The sequence below is a fragment of the Triticum urartu genome, chromosome 4A, assembly GCF_056163025.1.
Source record: "Triticum urartu cultivar PI428250 chromosome 4A, HENAU_Tu73, whole genome shotgun sequence".
NCBI lineage: Eukaryota > Viridiplantae > Streptophyta > Magnoliopsida > Poales > Poaceae > Triticum > Triticum urartu.
In genome coordinates this window covers 265,625,174-265,631,173 of record NC_141876.1, presented here as the reverse complement: position 1 = coordinate 265,631,173, position 6,000 = coordinate 265,625,174, and positions in this window count along the sequence as shown.

Sequence of the window (6,000 nt, the reverse complement as noted above, 5' to 3'; positions counted from 1 at the left end):
GGACGGGGTCCTGAGAAAACGTCTCTGGTACTGGGGCGCACTCTTCTTCTATTGGGGGAAGCGGATTGATCAGTCGATGAACGCGTCTCTCCTGGTCGGGCCTCAGTGGTCTGCCGATGGCGATCTGAGGATTTAAATCAGCGAGGCTCTGGAGATAACCCATCACTCGCTGGGTCAAACACTCTTGAACGATGACATATTGGACAAGGTTGGCCGGTACTGGGTCTCTCTCAATTCGTCCATCGGGAAAAGATGTCACTTCCCCGGGTGTTGCACGGCTCGGAAAGTAGTAATACCCTCGTTCGCTGGCATAGGGTACCGTGAATCGAAGGCGAACAAGCGCTTCGTGTGCAGCCGCTTCTATGGCCATCTGTGGAGTCGGCATAGATTTCCCCAGGAAGGAGACTTCCTTTGGGTCTTGGTTTGAGTTTACGGGAGGGATGTGCACTACTGCCCAATATTTCGAGGTGGATGAAGTGATCCTCGACTTGAGCAGCTCGTACTGGGGTGGCTGTGTAGAACCCATGGTATTGCGGGTAAAGTCCCACAATATTTTAACAAAACTACCCGGGGTTGCATCTGGGGTTCTCAGATAAATGCTAGGGCTCGGCATGGCAAGAAATGGTTGTGAGGGTTGCGCACAAGATGAGGGGTACTCGGCAAGGTGACGAGGTGGCCTTTTATAAAGCAACTGGGCTGGGTTATTTACCGCGGTGAAGGGCAACTAGTTTGTTGGTTCTGCCCTATGGGGTCGGGGTCAAAGTCACAGATACACACATCTCGCCAAAGCGACGCATTACTGTGGGTGTCGTCGGGGTTGGTTTTGGTAGCTAAGCCTGGAATTAAAATGCAGCTGTACACCAACGCACTCAAGCATGGCCACTATTCAAAATAGGGATGCACAAGAAGATAGTATTCCAATATGGCGATACAAGATCACACAATTACAAGGTGTGGACATACTGAGACTCGGCACTACTCGAGTGACTTAGTCTACCTCGTTTATATCTAAGCGGGCGTGCCTTGTGGATGCCGAGGTTTCTCCACGGGCTTCGCCATCGGAGTTAGTTGCAGGTGGTTGACGAACTGCAGGGCCGGGGTAGTGATGATGACCATCGCGGGGATTGTTGGCCACAATCCCATTGGAGTGTGTTCCCAAAAGGCGACGAAGCACTTCTGGCGTCATCAAAGCACCTTGGTCAATGGCCGGGGCTGATCTCAAGGTCTCGATCGGTTGTCCGAACAGCACGACTAGGTTGTCGGCGTCGGGCTCATCTTCTCTTCTTGTTGGGGCTCGGCAGATCAGTTCTCCACGAGCTGCGATCAGGTTAAGGGTGATTTGATCGAACAGACCCTCTAGCGCACTTACGTAGCGCACCAGGTGCAATAATGCAGGATCCGTCTCGTGGTCTCCGTTGGCAACCTGGGGTGGTCTACCATATCCGTCATGGCCGGGGTAGTACTAGAGTGAGAGACAGTTAACTCTGGCCGACAAGTGCCGGAGTTGAACTATAGCTTCTCGAGCAGCTAGTTGGATGTCTTGTGGCTCAAAGGAAGTTGTCCTTCCGGTGAACCTGTAGGGGCATTCTGGCGATAGACCCCTACCATAGACGTGCACAGTGGCCCAAAATTGACAGCTCTCACCGCTCATGGACCCTTGGTACACAACATATTCTGGGGGCTCTTCTAATGCAAAGGCACGGCGGGTGAGGTTTGCTAGCACGGTCACAAAACCTCCAAGGTTGGTTGCTGTGGTCTCATTGTGAACAATGGGTCCTCGCATTTTAGCTTGGTTTGGGGTCAGAGGCTATGCTGTGCTGGGTTGAGGCTAGCGTGCCCTTTTATAGAAAAAGGGGATGGAGTCTTCCTTCGCACGCCTGCGAAAAAGACTATTCAGGGGCCGGTCACTGGCATGTGACTGACAGGTTAGGCTGATAGGTTGGGCACCGACTGCCAAAAGGTGTCGGGTCACTATGAGGCTATCTTACACGAGAAGCTTGGCCGGGGTTTGGTTAAGGTCTGGTGGGTTGGTTTACCTAGGTTTTCGACCTAGCTAAGATAGGATTAGCCAATGGTCAGCCTGGCTCTGATACCAAGTTTGTCAGGACCGGTTTTTTGGGATATTCATTTCCCAAAAGCGGCCCTTGTGCTCACCAGCCCCAGGATTACTGTTAGCTGATGAGACACCAACTTGTTACAGAAACTCCAAGAAAAATACAAAATATGTAGTACAAGACCATTATGGCCTATGAGTACAACAAATGGTTGCTAGAGGCTGAAGGCGGAAGCGGTTTGCGGATCACCAGCGTCTATGGGACTCCATTTCCCACAGGAACAGCTGACCAGGATAACTCCTATGTTCGCGAGGCTGCTATCAACATTGCGTAGGTTCCGGGGCTGTCATCACCACGCTCCTCTCCACACAAGAGATCTGGCCAAGACAATAGCCAGGGACAAGCCAGGCAGCTCTGTGGTGAGGGAGAAGTTGGGGCGCTGGCTGCGAGTGGGGAGTGGCCAGAGCGGGCGCGGGGAGGCAGCCGTGCGACGCGGCGGCTCGGTGCGCGCGCGTGCAAAACATGCGCTCTGGGCGCGCCCAGAGCACGCACGCTAGCTGCTTGACGAAATGCCAATGCATGCCACAAAGCTTGGGTGAGGCTGGCAATTAGCAGACCTAGGTTAGGTGTAGCTAGGAGCTTAGTGGACATGGTTACTGGGTTAGTGGATCAAGATCACAATGCAAACCCAAAGTTCATGCCCAAACTGGCCATGCTCACAGGGTGTTTGACAAAATGCCATGGGCATCTAGGTAACTCCTGGGGTGGCCCAAATTTCCAGATTGGGGTCTCTTTAGATGATATAGAGGGTGGTGAGGTTAGTTTGCCAAAAGCTCAAACTTGTTAGTGTAAGTTTTGCAAAACTCCAGTTCTGGATAGAAGGAAAAGAACATAATTTCATGAACTAAAAGTGCTCCAATGAGTCCAACCTCCTGGACTTAATGGTTTTGTAGCATGGGCTATAAGTAGGAAAAGGAATCATAGCTAAAAGGGCAAGTTAAAAGGTGGTTGCTGTACAAATCACCATGCTGGACCAGAATGAAAAAGAGGTTGATTCACTCAAATTTTTCAAAGAACATCCAGGGGTTTTTGCTTAATGTTGAATGAAATACTCCTATTAACATCCCATAATTTTGGTGGAAGCTTCAAAGAAATATTTGAATAGGTTGTAGTGCAAAATTGCTCTCTGGACCAGATTTGAAAACTTGGTGTAGAGCTCAAAATATCCAAAGAATGAAATATATTTCTGCATAAAAGTGATTCAAAAACATCACATGACCTCTCCAAAATTTGGTTGGAATTTCAGATGAATTTATAAAAGGGTTGTAGTACAAATGGGACCCTAAAACCATGGGAAGCCATTTTTAAAGAAATAAAGAGCAGGAAAAATAATTATACAATTAATCCCATAGATAAAAGAAAAGTTTTCTTGAGAGGGTAACAAGTTCCAATATATTTGGAAAGTTTTCACTTGGGGTAAAACTCCATAATAACCAAGAAAGAATGGTTCTGAAATCAAAAAAAGATCTAGAAAGTGAAAGTTTAAATCTCCTGGCAAAATTTTAATTAATAAAACAAGGCCAAAATTTTGGGGTGTCACAGTTTATCCGAAGCACCCGTTCCTTTCATGCGATTCATGCATTTTGTTTTTCACCCCTACATTGGTGTATTTGTTGTGGTCTATTTTGACGATATTCTTGTGTTTAGCAAATCACTTAAGATCATGTCACCCATCTTAGAACCGTGTTGAAAACCCTTAGGAAAGAGCGCCTTTATGCTAATATGGATAATTGTCTTTTTGGTGTTGATAAGCTTGTTTTCTTGGGTTTCGTTGTATCTTCTAAGGGTGTTCATGTTGATGAATCTAAGATCAATGCTATTAAAATTTGGTCCCAACCAACCAACTTGCAAAAAGTGCGTAGTTTTCTTGGTTTATTCGGTTTCTACCGTAGATTTGTGACGTATTTTAGCTCCATTGCTTCACCTTTGCATGCTTTGGGTAAGAAAAATGCGGCATTTTTTGGGGACCATCCCAAGATATCGCATTCAACGAGCTCAAGAATTTGCTTACTCATGCTCCCGTTCTTGCATGACCCAACTTTGACAAACCTTTTGAAGTTCATTGCGATGCTAGTGGTAATGGCATAGGGGGTGTGTTAACGCAAGAGAAGCGCCCAATTGCTTACTCTAGTGAGAAACTCTCCAGGCCCTCCGTGTGTTGCTGCGGGCTTCGCCCATGTAATGTCCATTTCGCCCCTGCTTACCCCCTCATCCCCTAGGACTATATATATTCCTTCACCTCCTCCATTTTGGAATTAGCTAAGTATAGAGCTAGACATTAGAGCTTAGCTCATGTATCTCCCGTTGTGGGATCCCTCTTGAGAGAGAGACACTCCATTGGAGTTCAAGGCCTCCATTAGAGAAGATCCCTTGTGGACAAAGCCCCCATCTAGGGAAGGGTCTATCTAGATCATCAAGCCCCCATCTCCTTTGGATTTGGGATGAACTCTACCATATATCTTGTCTCCCTTTGATTGTTCATCTACCTTGTGGATCTTGTGTGGATTTGAGTCAAGTGGACATGTGATTTGGGCTTGTTCTTGAGTGTTCCTCTTGTTTCCCCCCTTGTGTTCTTCTTGTTCTTGGGGATTTCCCCTCCAATTCATGAAAGATCTCCATCTAGGGTCCACCCTACAACATCTTGGTATCATGAGCCATGGTTTCTCACGAAATTGGAGCCCCCCTCCTTGTTTTCTAGCCTAATTTAGCTTATTATTGCCCAATTTCAAAAATTCCCCACAAAAAGAGCCATGCCAATTTTTTTTGTGATTTGAAGTTTTTGTGAGTTTTTGTTGATTTTGATCCGTGGATCTGATGTATAGAAAGTAGATCTACCCCCTATTGCATCCCCATACCCTATTTTTTCTTTTCCCCCTCGAATTTGACCAAGAAATCGCGAATTTTTCACCTACCCCGTGCCCACGGGCCCCCCGCATAGTCCCAGGTGACCCCATGCCCTCGGTACTTGTATCATGCGCACGGGACCCCGTGTCCACGGGCCGTTGACCCTGTGCGCACGGCCCTCCCAGAATCAGCCGCGTCCACTTTAAGTTTTCGGTCATAACTTCCACTCCCGAACTCCGATTTGGGTGTTCTTTGGCTCGCTGAAAAGCTAGCGACGTACCCGGGATGCTCATCTTCGTTTCACCACCATTTGACTCCATCAAATTTTGTCTATTTTTGCATCTTTTGCATAGGCCCTACGCCATGACTTCCGCACCACCATATACATCTTCCGCAAACTAACCCATGATGCGGAGTCATACCCATGGACCTACCATCGTCTCACCAAGTGCCAAGAGAACCTATGACACGAGCATGAGCTATAGCTCTCGAGACCGAGGTGACTTCCTTCCTTAGTGATATCACATATGATCCACTCGAGACATGGCTACTACCTAAGTCCGGAATGTTGTGCGTGCTTAGGTACCAAGAGGACCCTCCCAAAGATGGACATGAAGACGGACAAGTCCTCAAGTTCATGGATGAAGAGAACCAACGGAAGGAGTCAAGAACAACTCCTAGGACCCAGACATCCGGCCATGACTCCAGATGTCCGGCCCCTAGAGCATCACCCACAGCAGCCGCCCAGCTGCCAAGCACCTATAGGCTCCGAAAATCCGGCCAAGCCCGGAAATCCGACTGAAGCCCGCAAATCCGGACACCTCCTGTCTCGAAAGCAACGAGGCCAACCCCTCCAGCCCGGACATCCAGCCCCCCAACCCAGACATCCGCCCCCTCGGGAAGGCCCGGACATCTGGCGCGACGGCCGAACGTCCGGACCCATCTGTCTGCGCACAGTAAAGGGCCGAGGCCTGTGTACCCCTTCTCCCACCTAGACTATATAATACTCCTCCTCCGCCCTCCTTCAAGGGTTAGCAATGTG